Raw genomic sequence first — 19,855 nt, 5'->3', positions numbered from 1 at the left:
ATCAACATGGTGGTGCAAACATGGCGGCCGCTGTAAGAAGGGTAACTGGAAACCTTGGAACCAAACAACCTCAGTAACAGCGGTACCGCTATGATCTCGGAACCACTACAATCAAGGTACAACATGTATTAATACACTACGATCTATGTTTTACAAATTAGAGCACATTTTTAGTAACTGATTTTGTGGCGTTGACTCTGAACCGAACAGTCCCCCTAAAAATCGGTCCCCCTGATGACGCGGTTCACAGATTATCACCTTGTTTCTGCTTCAAACTGCACTCCAGTCATCATCTATCCCAGCGACAGATATCTGAAGCGTTTGTACAACAATCATTTCCACATGAATTCAGCATTATTTCATCATAAAAGGCGGCGAACGCAATCAGAGCACCATGGATAAATGAGCTGCTAACTGATGCGTTCACTGCACGTCGGACATTTCAAAGCGTCAAGGAATTTTGCCTTGTTTCTGCTTAAAACTGACTATAGAATGATTTAAGAGGTTTTACCTTTATCATCTGATGGTTAATAATCCCATTAATCCATTTGATTGCTTTAGGTGAAGAGACGCCGTCTCAGACATGCTGCTGTGGTCTGAAATGACGCATGTGCAGATGCAAAGGCCGGGCCGATTTCCAGGGGCGGACCGTTCGGTCTGCTACACCGGCAGTGAACTTTGGGCCCCCTGGTGACTGCACCTCATGATGGAGGAGCACTTTAAAGCTCCTCTAGACTCACAGAGCCATGACACTGACATTAACTGGGCGTTTATCCCTTTCCCCGACGTGGCGGATTCCTCAACTTTCAGATGATCCTTCACGAGTGGACCACACGCAGACATCTACATAAGAAATGAAATTATAAAATGAAAACATATGACATTAATACACATTGTACCGAGGCTGTAGTGGTTCAGAGATCGTAGCGGATTAATACATGTGGTACAGGGATGGTACTGGTTCCGAGATCGCTGGTCCTTAGGTCGCATGGTTCTGAGGTCTCTAGAAACCATGAGGGGGCTGACTCCTGTGTAGATATAAAGAACTCATTCTAAGCTCACAAAAACACATCGAAATGGTTATGAATGCTACATTTAATTTTTGCTAATGCACGCAACTAGAACATACACACTGTAGCTTTAACTGTCAGGATGATCCTGGTATCTTACAAATTTACTGACAGATTTCAAGAGTATTGGTGGCGGCAGTGCAGACTTTGGATCAGTGAAGAGTAGACTGGATTGCAAAGAGGACCAGGATGGAAGATTTGTATTGTTTTTGTATTCCTCTTAGCTCTACATGTGATTGACTTCTTGAGACGTGTGCTGGGCCTGTTGGCAGAGGGATGATCTCTCCGAGTGCTCTCTAGCTGAAAATGGGGACTTCTATATATTTCATAAAACCACATTCAGTTTCTTCTCACAGAGGTTTTAAATGAAATTCTTGAAATCGGCTCGACTGTGACATTCTGAGTCATTTACTGTTTCTCGTAGAGTAATTCCTGAGTATAAGGTGCAGCAGAACACACACCCACACGCACGCCCACACACGAGTGACCTACTACCGTTTTACCTTGACAGGATATTCACACTGACATTTAATGATGTCAAAGCCTACATCACACTCAACACGAGAACACAAAGACACACTTCCACAGAGTTACGCATGATTTATCATCAGAGATCAACAACAACACGAATCAGGCCTCTAACTAACCACACAGTGTGTGTCCTTTTAGGAAGCATGAGGGGGATTCACCACACAGCTTTGACCTTTTCTGCTGACATCAGCACAATGGCGGCTTCTGACCCAGCAGACGTCTGTCCCACAGGAACTCATCTTTGAATAGCAAACAGGAACTTGTCCGTCATTTCGCACCAAGAAACTGGAATCGTAGTAAAACTTCTAAATCTGATGTCATTGTTTCATGTTCAAACAAACCAAAACCCGTTTGATTCAAACGAGTACTGAGATTACAAAGCGAGGCCTCGCTGGCCTCATACGAGTCTTCTCATTTCCAAAGGGCTTCTTCACTCTCACAATGTTTTTTTCTTGTATTTAAGTTATTTGAGTTTCTGCCGTCTTAATGATACCTGATAGTTTGTAAGTTCCATTTGTAAAATGTTAAATGGACTGTACTTATATAGCAATTTCATGCTCAAAGTGCTTTACAGTGATGCCTCACACACACACACACACACACACACACCAATGTTAGCTAATTTGTTGCAGAAAAGAGCAACTTGAGGATTAAGGACCTGACCCAAAGATCCCTTAATGAATTTCTAATCTGATAGGGACTTGATCCAAGTATCCACTTGTCACAAGCCCACAGCTTTTACCCCTTGAGCATCAGCCCCCCCCCCCCCCAACATTTTAATTGTTCTGATTTTGTTTAATAGTTTTGATATTTTATCATTTTAAATGCTTTGTATATTCTTCCCACTTAAAGTGCTAAATACGTACATCAATTATTATTGCAATTATATCATCATCATTATTAGAGCTGCAAGTATTAAATTTTTGAGTCATGTCCTGAAAATAATGTCCAAAGCTTCTTAAATGTGAATATTTTCTGGTTTATTTTCCTACTTTCTTTACTCCTCTGTGGAATTAAACTGAATATCTTTGGGGAGTGGACAAAACAAAACACTGATTAACATTTTTCACATTTCTGACATTTTGTTAACCAAACAACTAATTGATAGAATAATCAGTCATTTAATCAATTTTTAAAATAATATTTACTTGCTGTCCTGGTTATTATTTTTAATCATCATTATCTAGTTTAGACTTTTCAGACATGATCAGCAGCACAGACAATGAAAATACAGCAGCTATGCAGTAAATTTTGCACAGTGAAACAGAATGTCGTGAGTACATACCCACTCAAATCAGTTCCAAATCAACTATCATATTGTTAAATCAAGTTGATCAACTTTAACAGAGTTAGCATTTTTTTACCGTCATTATTTCTTTAATGGTGCTTTTGTATGTTTCCCCTTTAATTTATAGGGAAACAAAAAAGTGGCAGAAAATTGCTGCTGCAGTATTTTATCTTTTTAAAATGTTCCAGTTGTGACCTATACTAGAGCGATATATATTGTATATACAGACGGGTGTAAAATCAAAAATTTTAACAATTCATCTGTCCAATACAATAGAGTTGATTAAACAGCATTACAGAGTGGTACCATATGTACTCACTGCAGCGTCTGTTTTACGCTGAAAAATTTAGTGCGTTTTAAAACATGCCTTTTTGTGAACTAGCAGATCACTGTCTAACAAATAAGAAGCCCCATTTTATAGAAGTACTCACAAAGCTTTGTATATTAAATTTTCAAAATGCATAATTTCATTAAAAGTGCTCAGAGTATTGAGAAGCCACGTCCACATTACATAGAGGAAAAAAGTTATAATAAGTCAAGTTCATGAATTCCTTTCCGTAAAATTTGTCCTTTTTCTACATATTAACATGGTGCCAGAAATTTGACCTTGACGTCATCTATTGACTGATCCAAACCAAAAGCAAATACATGAGCGAATGCTTTTCGATTGAGCCCAAGAGTTTTGACTCGAAAACAATAATTACTGTCTTTTTAGCCTTATGTAAACCCAAACCTCAAGGATCGGAGCTGCTGTGATGAGAGTTTCAAGATTAATGTATTAATTCACAAAGTGAGACAGAATAAGAAATGTCAAAGTCATGGAAGTTCTGAAGGTTGAACAGATCATTTCAATTATTGAAAAGAGAGGACTCAGTGGTTTGGCCATGTCAAGCGAATGGAAGAACATAGACCTTTGAGGAAAGCTCTAGACTGGATACACAATGGTAGATGACCAGCGAGAAGATGTAGAAAGAGATGAACACATGATATCAAGAAGTCCTTTGATTTAAGAGAATCCTCTTTGATGGAAATTGAAAGTCTCAAATTGTATGACAGTCGCAAGAGATGGAAGGAATTTGTACTGGACCGGCCAACTGTGGCCAAACCGGGAGTGAGTGACAAACTGGGTGAGATTCTAAACCCATAACTTCATCACAATGGTATTGTAGTGATATTTTTGTAGCAAGTGCCAAATGTACAGTTTAGGTTCAGAAGTATCCATCCACTTCCAAGAGAGCTGTGCATTGTTAGGTTAGCACTGTCTCCTTGTGGTAAGAAGGTTGTGGGTTCCACCCAGACTTGGGTCCTGCACATTCTCAGTGTCCATGTGGGTTCTGCCTAGGTATTCTAATTTCCCATCTTTATTGTGTTTACAGACATAATCAAACATTGGTCTTCTGTAGCTGGGGAGCTAACAATCTGCAAATCAGACTGAAAGCAAATGAAAATATTGAAAATGCAAGGCCTGCTACGTCTCTTGGAATCTACCATACAACATGCTTGTTTAAGCTGCCTGCTTTCTTGGGGGCCCTGTTTAGCAGCGAGCAAGTGCAATTGTAGGCCACTTTGAATGCTTTCATCAAGTTTTTGAAAACTGATTCACTTGCCACACTAACTATTCAAACAAATAACACACATCTGTGGGAAAATAACCCCCTTTGTTAGCACCAATGAGCTCAGGATGGATTACTAGCTAGACTAGTTGACAAAGCTATGAGCTACCTGTTCAAATAAACAGCTGCTGTCAGTGCCCAACAAATCTTCCTTGCTATAAAAATATAGTGTCAATTAACTGTCCTACAACCCCAGTGATCTTTTCCAATATTTTCTTGTTGACCCAGTTTCGTTATATATTAATTCATTATTTACATACAGCTAAGTCTCCAGTTAGCCAATTCTGGATGGTATAAATCACGTGTGTGTCATGCAAATATTATCTGAGCACAGTTTAAATCAGTGTATACTCAAGGTTGAGGCATGAAGGACGGTTAAATCAGATTGTGTAAGTTTTTAAGTATAAGGGAGTGGGAGGGTGCTGGCTGCTTTTCTACCCGGCAACAGGGTGCTGGTGCTGAGTCATCTCTGTCATGGCCCTTCCCACATCCTACGTGCATTGCACCGCTCTCGGTGTCTCTCAGTGGTGGAGATGCATGGCCACGGACATGATACCAAAACTGACTGCATCACTTCATACAGAGCCACAGATGATCAAAACACACATTTACTGTAAACGGAGTGGGCGTGCCTAAAATGGAACAGGGCGGCCACACATCTCAGTGGGTTCAAACTGACTTTGTGAATGCACAACACACACACACACACACACACACACACACACACACACACACACACACACACACACACACACACACACACACACACACACACACACACACACACACAAAAGAAATAGTCAATGTACCATATTGGTTTTGGAAATAATGGGTTTAGGCCAGCACCGCTAACTTCTTTTCAACTACCCAGACAACACGGTAGGAGTTATAGGTGTCTGTGGTTAAGGCTGGAGAAACTGTGCATTGTGCAACTTTTGCCTGTTGCATCACTAGCTATACAGCTTCATAATGAAGAGGTCTAGAGGATTTTCCTAAAAAATACAGTCACAGTTAGTCAGAAGACACACTGGAAAACCAGAGCAAAGATTTGATCTGTTTTCCTATTTTACCATCCTTCTTTACTCCACTCCAAATGTGGAAGGTGAATGTTGCACCATCCACAGTCTGGTTAAGTCACAGGAGGTGGAGCACAGCTAAGCTAACAGGCTAACCTCGGTTCGGGTGTTTATTTAAAATCATATTTTTGGGGACTTAGTGGCAGTTCTCATAACGGTTTGCTTTTGTGTGGGCATATTAAGTTATGAGCCACTTATTTGCTCATTAAATGGAACTATCGTGTTAAATTACCAACTGCTGCTAAAAGTTCTAGCACCGTTAACAAACAAGATTAAATGACGAGAACCTCTCCCTCCATGAAAATATTGTAGTAGGAACATCTTAGATGATCCATTGGGACATTTCACAAAACAACAAACCATATTATTCCAGGTATTTGTAACAAAATGCTGAAAATGACGGACAGCCTCCCCAACAACTAGCGGCCGCATCGAGAGGACACTGGGTTACACATGCCATGAGAGTCAGAGGTGACACAGGTTTACCATACAGCACCATATGGTTTGTATTTGTTAATGACTGCTGAAAAATGAAGTCCATGACATGTCCAGTGACATTGAAATGTTCATGTATCCATCCTCTGAGTTGCCTCAAGAAAATCAGCTATAAGAGTGATGATTTAATCCTTATATTTCAAATAAATTTTCCCTGTTCCAACAATTTTTTGAAATGTGTTGCAGGAATGGATGTGTATTAGCAAATCAATTAGTTGACCACATGAATCATGAAATGTCTTGGGTGCAATGAAATACGATACAATGCCATCAAGCCTCAAGACAGTTCTGAAGGCAAAAGAAGGTCCAGCGCAGTAAAACAAAGTGTACTTTGTGGCCGATCAGTGTCATTTCTTGCAGTATTCTTTCTACCCAGTATTACAGACACATTAATTTCATTTACCTCAAAGTTTTTGGTACTTTTTTTATCCTTATTTAACAGCACTCAAAAGTGACAGGATACCAGTAGAGATGATGCCTTAACCCTTCAGTCGCCACTGCACCCTTGGATGGATTACTTTTAAACAGAATACAATTAGATCTAATAAACAATGAGATTTGCTACTCAAATGTCAGGTCTGGAGCATGTACTGGTGTGGGGCATGGCCTCACCCACCACAGTACAGAATGGCCTTGGGCTCTAGATGGCAGTCACCCATGAAGACAACTACATCGTAAACTCAAACAAAAGTAACCATCTATCTGCCACAGCCAGGTGGAACATGGGCATCTACTTGTTCTTTTAACAGTTGCTAGTAACAGTTCATTTGACACTGTCATTCAAGTGGTATCTAACGATCATCTGAAGACACCTTGTACCATACACATCTAATTGCCACCTGAGGTCGCAGGTTAGCATCAGAGTGTCACAACCATACAGTAAGACAGGTAACACTAGGACCATAAAGACTTGGACCTTTGTTATCGTGCAAAAATACTGGCTTTGATGAACACCTCTTTCTAGTGGCCTCATAACTAAGTTCTGAACAAGCATCTCTCAAACTCAAAAGCCCACAACCTAAAAGACATGAGTGACACTGTCAAGATAAGTAAACGTCTCTTCAAGTTTGACACTTTCGCCACACACCAATCCATGTCTGGTGGCCGAGTCCAGAAAGTCTTTGAAATCCTGGATCTTAGCTGTGATCGAGAAAATCACAAACCCAGACACACAGTCTCCTCACACAGCTTCTCAAGAGCAGGTTCAAGCCACTAGTTTCCACAACCCCACCTAACACCCAGTCCATGCAAGCACTGGCCACAGCAAAAGTCACAACGCATTCCCGAGGAACACCAGAATTTACTTTGAAGAAAGTCAGAGTCTCTGCAAAGTCTCTGCCCCACACTATGTTCACAGGACCTGTGTCCAGGAAGTTGTTGGGGATCCCACTAATTTTTAGGATGTCCCAGAAAGCTGACTGGTGAAATGAATGAATCGCTTTGCGAAAATCAATACAGGCTACAAAGAAGACAGCCTATAATCACCTTTATGTTTATGGAGAAACTGAACATAATGAAAACTGGGTAATGCTCCTTCAATGGCATTGATCACTGAGTCACCAACTGCAGTCCATTTACTGAGACTCTGCTCTTCACCATTTGGAGCCACTGGTCAGTGCAACCACTTGACTCTAACATGTATACTGTTGCTTAACTGCAACATTTTTGTCTCTGTATGTTTGGCAACTTTGTTGTGCTTAGATTCATTTGTCATTTTGCTGTTGCTAGAATGCCCAAAGCAAATGGTCATCCCACTGACTCTGGTCTGCTTAGGGTTTCTTCCTATAGTCAAGGCACCTGATAGACCTTGGGCAAGACACCTCAATGTGGGTGTGTCAAGACCGCCTAGAGTGGCAAAACTTACCAACCACAATTTACTAGATGTATATATCTCCAATATTATTTTTGGATGATAGCCATGCCAGGGTGATATCTATAGCCATGTAGGGGTCAATGTCACCATGTTGCCTTTTTTAAGTCACTACAGATAGGTAACCAAACTGCCATATCAAAATGTTTTGCCATGCTGGGTGGTAGTGACAAACTTATCTGGCCCAGAAACTAGGTCAGTTTTTTCATTTGACTGTTGCCAATGTGATGGGTTGCAGAAGGTTCGACCTTCCTTGTGTGTAGTGCTTTGGAGTGACTTACTCACTCTCACTCATCTTCAATCCCTTTTCTTAGACAGGGTCACAGGGGCAAGAGCTACAGCAGGAAACCCCAAACTTCCCTTTCCCAGACCATATTGACCACCTCTGACGAGGGGATCCCAAGATGTTCCAAGGCCAGTGTGGAGATATAATCTCTCCACTTAGTCCTGGGTCTTCCCTGGGGTTTCCTCCCAAATGGATGTGCCTGGAACACCTCCATCAGGAAGTGCCCAGAGGGACATCATTATCAGATGCCCAAACAACCTCAGCTGGCTCCTTTCAATGCAAAGGAGCAGCAGCTCTACTCTGAGCTCCTCACGAAAGACTGAGGTTCTCACATTATCTCTAAGTAGACACCAGCCACCATCCTGAGGAAACCCATTTCGGCCGCTTGCACCCGCAATCTAGTTCTTTCGGTCATGACCCAACCCTGATGACCATAGGAGAGAGTAGGAATGAAGCCTGACCAGTAGCTTGAGAGCTTCCCCTTTTGGTTCAGCTCCCTTTTCATCACAACAGTACGGTAGAGCGAATGCAACACCGCCCCTGCTGCCATTGTCCCCTCAATCGTGAACAAGACCCTGAGGTACTTTAACTCCTTCACTTGGGGTAAGACCTCATTCCCTACCCAGAGTATGCAATCCATCAGTTTCCTGCTGAGAACCATGGCCTCAGATTTAGAGGTGCTGTTCCAGTGAGGCCAACAGGACCACATCATCTGCAAAAACACAGTGATGAGACCCTGAGCGCACAAATCTGAAGACATCCAGACTACACCTCGATATCCTGTCTGTGAATATCAGAAACAGGATTGGTGACAAGGCGCAGCCCTGGTGGAGGCCAACTGCCACCAGAAACAAATCAGACTTACTGCCGAGAACCCGAGCGGGGTGACTTATGTTGTGATAAATAAAAATATTATGACCAAACAAAGACACGGCCCATTCTCCAAATATCTTCAATGTAGAACATATTATGGAACAGTGGATGTGTGACATCATTACGGAACTACACAGAGCGCAGAAAATGGCTCGTTAGCCTGCTCAGAACGAAAGCTTCTATGTTGATAGCGTAGGTGAATACATGTGCCGTTTGTGTTTGTGTGGACGAATGTGCTGCTTACTGATATTACACAGATTGTGAAACTCCCACTGACGTCACCAAAGACTCATTTCTGTACACCGACTTCATGAGGGTGATTGGAGAGATTCTAAGATAGACACAGTTGTTCCATCTTTAGAAAGCTGCAATATCACCACAACAGCACCACCACTTTCACTGCAGGCCTTCAGAGGAGGTGTGGTCAGCGCAACGGATCATGATTACACGACTAAGTTTGGAGCAGCTGGCGCAAAGAGCCAAATATAACCGGGCAACCTGATCGAAGGCCAGTGACCTGCAGATATTTGTCCTCACGACGCTTGTTAACCATCTATCACATGATGTGTCGCTTATTTCCAGAGTCAAAGTTTTAAAAATCTGAGGTCAGCAGCAGCTCTAAGATGGGATAAGAGGATTAAAATTAACTCAAAGTAAAGCCAAATAAACAACCTGTGCCTCACCGAGTTCCAGTCACCGGAGTTCGGAAAACAGTTGTCATATTTTCCATCTCACTCTCATCTAGTTTCTTCGTAAAACGCAACTTAAAGAATACATTCGTCACATTTACTTTGCTTTACTGGATCTTTCAAGGCAGATCAGACATTAAAACCTGAAAATTTTGAGATTCCGAGGTGTACAAACCTCTAGATTCCATTACCTGCCAACAGTCAAAACACAAAGGAGAAGCTTATTGCACTCACCAGTTTGTCACTCTTCATCCTCCTCTTCATCAGAAAGTCTACTGGCCACTGAGGAGAGCAGAGAAAAGCAGAGGAGCAGGGGAGGGAGTGAGAGAAAGAGATGGAAGGAATGTTATAATCACCCTGAAGGAAGCCAGATATCTTCCCACACACATCTCTAAGTGTCCAAATGTCTCAGTCGCATAGTGAGACGCCTCCTGGGGTCAAAATGAATCAGCAGAAGGAAGAGAAGATGTCAGAACACAACGTTTCACAAGAAGAAGGGAGGGAAAAAGACAATTTGGAAGAGAATCAAAGAAAAGCAAATGACAGAGAGGGACCAGCGAGCACACATACAGTGTGGAGAGAGAGAGAGAGACTACGTGTTGGCTGAGTCATCTGTAACCTTCGACGCTTTGCAAGAACTCGACTAATGACTGGCCAACCTCTGAGGCGATGCGGGCACACTGAAGTCTGCTGTTCAGATCTTCACTCCTCCTCAAACTTCAAAGTGTTCCACATCCTGTCCCTCAAAGAGAGTATGAGCAAACATGAGAAAGTGACCCATGACATGACCTCAGTCTCTGTCATGAGAAACAACATGCTGGTCAATTTAAGAAACCGGAAATGTCCCGCCTCTTTCCCAGAATTCCCATTATGGACACAAATCCTGGGTTGGCTCCAAATGCATAGTTCACACAGCAAAGAGCAGGATGTGAAATGGTAAAGTGGTCAAGATATTTGGAGGGTGGGGGGGCTCTCTGAAGTGAAAAAAGAGAATTACTTCATGAAATTAATGGATAAACAAAATACAGCACATACAACCCCAATCAGAAAACGTTGGTACATTCTTACATTCCCCTTGACTTTATTTCACTGCAGACAGCTTGAGCGAAAGATATGTCATGATTTGTGCAGCCCACTTAATTTAATTTGTTCATATACAGTATTAGTCAAATGTCTGGACACAACCATTCAACTGAATGGAAAAGTGAGTCCAAACGTTTTGACTGGTACTGTACATCCGTTCCTACATGTACAACCTTCAACAGATTAAAAACAACAACAACAACAACACTGGGACAGGGGCAATTTAAGGCACATAATGAGGTAGAAATAAACAAAAATCAACCAATAATGATGCTATTTCAATCAGGTGGTGCCAACAGGTGACTGTAATCATGGTTTGGTACAAAAGCAGTAATCGGAAAAAGTCGTCTTTCAGGAGCAAGGATGGGTAGATGATCTCCAGGTGGTCAACAAATGGCTGAGAAAATTACTGAAATGTTTTAAAACAATGTTCATCAAAGAAAGATGGGAAGGGATTTGCATATTGCTTTCCTGTACAGAGCATAATATTAAAGAATTCAAGGAATCTGGAGGATTTCAACACATAAAAGGCAGGCACAAGTCACAGCTGAACACATCTCTGATCCCTCAGATGGCACTGCATCAATAGCTGATATACCCAACAATATGGGCAAGGGATTACTTTGGGAAATCCTTGTCATGCAGTACAATATTGAGTTACATTTGAAAATGCCACTTAGACCTTAACTGTGGATCTTAACTCCGAGCTCCTCACTCGGGAGGAGCTCGGAGTCGAGCCGCTGCTCCTCCACGTCGAAAGGAGTCAGTTGACGTGGCTCGGGCATCTTTTCCGGATGCCCCCTGGACGCCTTGCTGGAGAGGTGTTCCGGGCACGTCCCACTGGGAGGAGGCCCCGGGGAAGACCCAGGACACGCTGGAGGGACTCCATCTCTCAGCTGGCTTGGGAACGCCTTGGGGTTCCCCCGGAGGAGCTGGGGGAGGTGTGTGTGGATCGGGAGGTCTGGGCGGCTTCGCTTGAGCTGCTGCCCCCGCGACCCGACTCCGGATAAAGTGGAAGAAAATGGATGGATGGATGGATGGATCTTAACTGTGGTAAAAAAGAAGCCTTATGTTAACCTTGTCTAGAAGTGGTTTCAACTTCTCTTGACTCAGATGCACTTGGGTTATCAGAACTATCAGTATTCCAGACCTTTTTTTTTTTGGATAAAGTGTGCTAAATAGATGAAAAAGATAATCCAGACGTATCAGCAACATTTCCAAAAAACAGGGTCTGTTATGGTACGGGGTTGTGTTTGTGTCTTTGTGTCATTCGTGATGGCAGCATTAAAAGTACACCGAGCTTTTCCAGCAACACATGCTGCCTTCAAGATGGCATCTTTGCCAGGGACACGCCAACATTTTTCAACACGACAATGCAAAGCCATACTCTGAACAAATTACAAAAAAGGCAGAATTTTTTTTAAATCAAAAATGCAAAAAATGACTCCATAATGTTGCACACTTTGAGACGTGTTTGCAGGAAGAATGGAACAAAATAACTCTTGAAATGCTTCGGTACCTTTATTCTCAATGCCAAAGTTCTTTTATAAGTGTGAGAAGGGATGGCAACACTACATTACAAAGTGGTAAATGCTATAGTGTCCCAACTTGCTTGGAATGTGTTGCAGGCCTTAAATGCAGGAATGGATGTATATTAACAAATTAAACTAATATGACCAAACAAAACATGAGATATTGTGGGTTCACACACTGTGTTAAAGAAAATGCAAACCAAGGTTCATGCGAGTGTAATGGTTGTGAACCCAAGTTACAATGGTGCCTCGATCAAATGGGAGTGAAGTTTAGAGGGGTATCTGTGGAATCAGGTGATGGGCAATGAGCAACACTCACTCAAAAAGAGGTTCTAGCAAAAGATAGTAGAAACCTTGAGATTTAGCCTCTTTGTTAGAAGGTCCGCCTCCAAAACCATGAGACAGAGTCGTGTGCAGGACAGATATGAGTCAGGTTACATAAGCACATACAACCCCTGGCAAAAATTATGGAATCACCGGCTTCGGAGGATGTTCATTCAGTTGTTTAATTTTGTAGAAAAAAAGCAGATCACAGACATGACACAAAACTAAAGTCATTTCAAATGTCAACTTTCTGGCTTTAAGAAACACTATAAGAAATCAAGAAAAAAAGATTGTGGCAGTCAGTAACGGTTACTTTTTTAGACCAAGCAGAGGAAAAAAATATGGAATCACTCAATTCTGAGGAAAAAATTATGGAATCACCCTGTAAATTTTCATCCCCAAAACTAACACCTGCATCATATCAGATCTGCTCGTTAGTCTGCATCTAAAAAGGAGTGAACACACCTTGGAGAGCTGTTGCACCAAGTGGACTGACATGAATCATGGCTCCAACATGAGAGATGTCAATTGAAACAAAGGAGAGGATTATCAAACTCTTAAAAGAGAGTAAATCATCACGCAATGTTGCAAAAGATGTTGGTTGTTCACAGTCAGCTGTGTCTAAACTCTGGACCAAATACAAACAACATGGGAAGGTTGTTAAAGGCAAACATACTGGTAGACCAAGGAAGACATCAAAGCGTCAAGACAGAAAACTTAAAGCAATATGTCTCAAAAATAAAAAAATGTACAACAAAACAAATGAGGAACGAATGGGAGGAAACTGGAGTCAACGTCTGTGACCGAACTGTAAGAAACCGCCTAAAGGAAATGGGATTTACATACAGAAAAGCTAAACGAAAGGCATCATTAACACCTAAACAGAAAAAAACAAGGTTACAATGGGCTAAGGAAAAGCAATATTGGACTGTGGATGACTGGATGAAAGTCATATTCAGTGATGAATCTCGAATCTGCATTGGGCAAGGTGATGATGCTGGAACTTTTGTTTGGTGCCGTTCCAATGAGATTTATAAAGATGACTGCCTGAAGAGAACATGTAAATTTCCACAGTCATTGATGATATGGGGCTGCATGTCAGGTAAAGGCACTGGGAAGATGGCTGTCATTACATCATCAATAAATGCACAAGTTTATGTTGATATTTTGGACAATTGAAAGCATGTTTGGGGATGATGATATCATTTTTCAAGATGATAATGCATCTTGCCATAGAGCAAAAACTGCAAAAACATTCCTTGCAAAAAGACACATAGGGTCAATGTCAATGAGCAGATCTGATTTGATGCAGGTGTTAATTTGGGGGATGAAAATTTACAGGGTGATTCCATAATTTTTTCCTCAGAATTGAGTGATTACATATTTTTTTCCTCTGCTTGCTCTAAAAAAGTAACCGTTACTGACTGCCACAATCTTTTTTTCTTGATTTCTTATAGTGTTACTTAAAGCCAGAAAGTTGCCATTTGAAATGACTTTAGTTTTGTGTCATGTCTGTGATCTGCTTTTTTTCTACAAAATTAAACAACTGAATGAACATCCTCTGAGGCCGGTGATTCCATAATTTTTGCCAGGGGTTGTACAGCCACACAAAGCATGGGTGATACTCACGATTTTGGGAATACACTCACATTCACATGCACAGAGGCGAGGAAACCCTCAAGATGTGTCATGCACAATATGTGGAGTCATACTAGTGGTAAGAGAAACAAATTTCATCAGATGTTCAGCCCGTTTAATCATATGTTCTATATGAAAAAAGCGGTGAACAGGATATGAGAGTTCTGCAGCGTCTGTGTCGCAGTGCAAACTGTAATCAATGGTTTAGAGAAGCAAATCAGTAAGAATTCAAGTGACAGTCGACACTTTGAATGGCAGCAGTACTGCTTTCAAAAGGTTTTCTTAAAAACAAGAGCAATGCAAAGTGTAGCACATGCCACCACTGGTGTTAAGTTGCTGTATGGTTTCACAGTAGAGGTGATAAAGTCTGGTTTGAATAGTGAAAGACTGGTGCTTTAAAGATTGCGTCTTTACCATTAGTATGTGTGTGTGTGTTGACCCACATTTTGAAAAGGATACTTCCTTTAGTCTCCCCAATACATCACCAACAAATGGTTTCAATGAGACAAAGCATTAATTAGTTATTGGGCAGGGATAAAATTCAAGATGGCATCCTTAGTGAACATATTCAATGACAGATAATGGCCATTTTCAAAGGACGTGTCATCTGGCTTCCCATATGGTTCATTCACACAAAACTGTTCTTTAGTTACTGCGCAGAAATGAAAAATAAGATGCCACCCATGTTAGCCATATGATATACCAGACAACCCCGATGTCTGAAAATACTCTTCCTATAGCCTTCCCAGTTCACCACCAAGAAATGGTTTCAGTCAGACCAGGCATTTTTATTGTATAGAAATTAAAGTCAAGATGGCATCCACAGTAACGGTATTTAACAACAGACAGTCACCATTTTCGGGTGGGACTCTCCTCTAGCCTCATTACTCAGTTATTGCGCTGAAAAAACCCCCAAAATAAACAGACAGATGCCTGGGCATGGTGATTACATAATGCAACCCAACTGCGTTGGCTGGAGGTGTTAAAATGATTTAAACAATTACTAGTTAGTGCCTACGGTGACTCTGAAGGGGGATAACAAGGCATTTTCCCTTTCTTATAGCTAACAAAACCGTTTTTCCTCTCCTTTTAAACTATTATTAATAAAGCAGGTCTCAGCCTCATGATATCTAAACTGTATTAGTAATAAAGCAGGTCTCAGCCTCATTTTATCTAAACTGCACTATTAATAAAGTAGCTCTCAGCCTCATTATATTGAAATTCTGGGTCTGTTAGTGAAGCAAAGGGCTTCTCTGTTGATTTATTGGTTGCAAAACTAATGCCTTAAGTGCTGTAAGTGCTGCCAGATTGATTCCGCTCTTCTTTCCTCGCTGTCTGAGGTACTACTGCTGAGACTGGAACTAGGGACGTCCGGAGCCACATACTGAATGAATGGATGGGGTGTGTCCTGCACTATGTGGATGACAATGAAAACAGGGGCAACACAGAATCAAAACGATGGCCAGAAGAAGAAACTTTCTGGATTTACCTGGACCGACCGCTGGTCAACATGTGTTTTATTTTTGTTTTCTTGTCTGTCATTTGTAATAATGGGCTAAGCAGTGGATCACCCTTCTGAGTCTGGTCTGCTTGAGATTTCTTCATCAAAAAATGCCAGAGGGAGTTTTTTCCTTTCCGCTGTGGATTATGGTCTTGCTCAGGGGGTTTGATAAGGTTAGACCTTAAATGCCTCGTGGTAATTTTGTTGTGAATTGTCACTGTATAAATAAATTGAACAGAAGTTGTTGGAAAGCTTTGAATCTCCACATAAACAATTTTTACAGTTATCACTTTACAAAAAAAAAGGTTGGCGATATGTTTCAATCACTTTAGTGGTTTTAATTCATGTGGTTTCCCAAAATATGTTTTGTGTTATGTTTTGTTGGCCAGACCGCTGATATTTATTGATGCATGTTGTATCCAGTCATACACAGATTTATTTTTAGTTTATTTCCAGGATGTTTACCTCACCAACATGCAGCTCGTTTCAGTCCCGCCAACAACATTAAGGGGCGGAGAAACGCTGGCTCAGCAGAGTATTCATTGTGAAAGGATGGTGGGAGTTTGAGTCTCCACAGATGAGTGGAGAAGAACCATGACTCATAATATCAGAATGAATATACAGCGCTCTATCTTTGGTGTCACGGTATGAGAATCAATCCTCCCACCCACACACAGCTGCTGCCGCTAAAGGGTCCACACGCTTTTAATGTACATCTCTTCAAAATAAGAGTGTTGTACTCCCACTGTGAATGCAGAGGATAAGAAAATAACACCCTGAGCTGAGGTTTATTTAAGTGGATTTCAAATTCAATGTACATGTTGTAATTTACATTTAAAACAGATTTTACTTTGTTACATTTAAGTCCAAAAATATCATGGTTCCTGTGGCTGATTCTCCAGTCAACTCTGAACCACCAGAGATTGCAAGTTAATGCCATGTGACACTGTATGTCCACACCACGGAACCAGCCTGGGTCCTGGATGGAAACCACCCAGACAGACAATTGGTCCATCCATTTATGAGCTGCAGCCAGGTGAAATGTGGGTGTCCCCTTGGTATTGTCCAGTGACTACAAGGCAGCTGGGTGCTGGATTATAGCCAAAAAAATGTGCCACATGGCCAAAATGTCATAGCGGGCGTTCCCTCACTATGCAAGTGGAGCTCTTCATCTTAGTATCCATTTATATTTTGGTGAGTTCACAAAAGGCAGTGAGAGGGCTGAAGGCAGGAAAAGCTCCAGGGTCGAAAGCATTGGAGCTAACCTCCTCCAGGCAAGTGGAAATGCTGTTCTCCCAGCAATGTGGACAATCCTTATTTCAATGTGGGGGGTATTACCCCTACAGACTGGAAAAAAGGACTTCTTGTCCCACTCTGGAAAGGAAAGAGTGCTGGCTGGGCTCCCAATTACTCACTGCTCAGCCACCGGAGTGGTTTGGCTTCACACTGAAGGAGTCAACCATCAACCACAAGGTTTCTGTGCTACAACCCTAATTCCAATGAAGTTGGGACATTGTGTAAAATGTAAATAAAAACAGAATACAATGATCTGCAAATCCTCTTTAACATATACGAGGTCTGTTAGAAAAGTATCGGACCTTTTTATTTTTTGCAAAAACCTGATGGATTTGAATCACGTGTGCTTGCATAAGCCAACCTTGAACCTTCGTGCGCATGTGTGAACTTTTTCACGCCTGTCGATTGCGTCATTTGCTGGCAAGCAGCCTTTGCGTGAGGACGTGTGCAGTGCTCTCGGCGGATTTTCATTGCAAGGAAAATGGCGGAATGAATGGAGCAGCGCAACTGCATCAAATCTTGCCAGAAACTGGGCGACAGCCAGGTGGAAACCATTCAGATGATTCAGATGGCTTTCGGTGACGTTCCTATGGGCATCACACAGATTAAGGAGCGGTACAACTGGTTTAAAGACGTCTGCACAAGGGTGGAGAGTGCGCCACGCTCCGGGTGGCCATCAACATGCTGAAATGACCAGATCATTTCCAAAGTGAACGCTGTGGTGATGCGGGGCCGTCGTGTGACTGTTCGAGAAATTGCGGAAGAGGTGGACATCAGCACTTTTTCGGCACATTCCACTGTGACAGAAGATTTGGCCATGAAAAGAGTGACGGTGAAATTCGTGCCGAAGCTGACGGCAGAGCAAAAGCGCCTTCGTGTTGAAGTCTTACAGGACATGCTGGACTCCGAAAAATGATGCCCACCTCTTCCACAATTTCTCGGATAGTCACACGACTGAAAAGCCACTGAAAGCCGTCTGAATCTTCCAAATGGTTTCCACCTGGCTGTCGCCCAGTTTCTGGCAAAATTTGATGCAGTAGCGCTGCTCCAGTCGTTCCGTCATTTTCCTTGCAATGAAAATCCGCCGAGAGCACTACACACAACCTCACACAAAGGCTGCTTGCCAGCAAATGACGCAATCGACAGGTGTGAAAAAGTTCCCGCATGCACACGAAAGTTCGAGGTTGGATCATGCAAGCACACGTGATTCAAATCAATCAGGTTTTTGCAAAAAATAAAAAGGTCCGATACTTTTCTAACAGACCTTGTATTCAATTGAATACAGCACAAAGACAAGATATTTTGCTCATTTTGAAATGGATGCCTGCAACACATTTCAAAAAAGTTGGGACGGAGCAACAAAAGACTGGGAAAGTTGAAGAATGCTCAAAGAACACCTAATTGGGAACAGGTGAGTGTCATGATTTGGTATAAGGGTGATTCTTTAACTACGGGCACTATTGGCCTTGTAAATGTAATTTCCACCACACCATTGCCTTACAATATAAAACGCCTTGGGGCAACTGTTTGTTGTGATTTGGCGCTATATACATGTGCTCTGATGTCACTGTTTATCTCCATAGAAGCTACCCAAACAGTCTTTCATACAAACTGTTTAAAGGGACATTAGTGTTGTGGTGGAAATTACGGCAATAGTGTGGGACAACTACATTTTGTTTTAAAAAAAATCACAACAGTTGTATGACACTGAATACCCCAATTATGTTTTGATTATTTTACTGATATGTTATTCAGAGACGTTTTAAAACATTAGAAAAAACATTTCTTTACCATTCATTTTTATCATTGAAGATCAAACATCTGGGTGTGGGACAAGCACAAAAACGGCAATATTTGCATATAATGATGCTGAAAAAAGGTGAAAAAGTCATCATACACTACTAGAACAAATTTCTTAACACACTTTCATTGTAAAGACAACTATAAAAGTGTGAAATTTCCCCTTTTTTCTGTTTTTCATACAATATGATCAAAGGACATAATAAGTGCCCGTAGTCTAAGAATCACCCATAAAAGAAGCATCCCCAAAAGGCTCAGCCACTCACAAGCAAAGATGGGGCGAGGATCACCACTTTGTGAACAACTGCGTGAAAAAAATGGTCCAACAGTTTAAAAACAATGTTTCCCACTGTTCAATTGCAAGGAATTTAGGGATTCCATCATCTACAGTCCATAATATAAACAGAAGATTCAGAGAATCTGGAGAACTTTCTATATGTAAGCGGCAAGGCTGAAAACCAACATTGAATGCCTGTGACCTTCAATCCCTCAGGCGGCACTGCATTAAGAACCAACATCATTGTGTAAATGATCTTACCGCATGGGCTCAGGAACACTTCAGAAAACCATCGTCAGTTAACACAGTTTGTCACTACATCTACAAGTGTGAGTTAAAAGTCTACCATGCAAAGCGAAAGCCATATATCAACAACATCCAGAAACGCCGCTGCTTTCTCTGGGCCCGAGCTCATTTCAAATGGACAGACACAAAGTGGAAAAGTGAGCTGTGGTCTGATGAGTCCACATTTCAAATTGTTTTTGGAAATCATGGACGTTGTGTCCTCTAGACAAAAGGGGAAAAAGACCATCCAGATTCTTACCAGCGCAAAGTTCAAAAGCCAGTATCTGTGATGGTATGGGGGTGTGTTAGTGCCCTTGGCATGGGCAAC

General features: G+C 41.7%; 1 long non-coding RNA gene across 3 annotated transcripts in view; it reads right to left on the bottom strand.

Moving 5' to 3' along the window:
* The window catches only part of LOC117523094, a 171,006-nt gene that overhangs the window by 126,946 nt on the left and 24,205 nt on the right, over positions 1-19,855 (bottom strand). For all 3 annotated transcript variants that reach the window (XR_004564416.1, XR_004564417.1, XR_004564415.1), the window contains exon 2: positions 10,026-10,073. This is a non-coding gene — a long non-coding RNA (uncharacterized LOC117523094). The remainder of the gene's footprint in view (positions 1-10,025; positions 10,074-19,855) is intronic.

This window comes from Thalassophryne amazonica, chromosome 13, assembly GCF_902500255.1.
Source record: "Thalassophryne amazonica chromosome 13, fThaAma1.1, whole genome shotgun sequence".
Lineage (NCBI taxonomy): Eukaryota > Metazoa > Chordata > Actinopteri > Batrachoidiformes > Batrachoididae > Thalassophryne > Thalassophryne amazonica.
The sequence above is the reverse complement of the archived record's forward strand: the minus strand, read 5'-3'. Positions and strand labels throughout refer to the sequence as shown.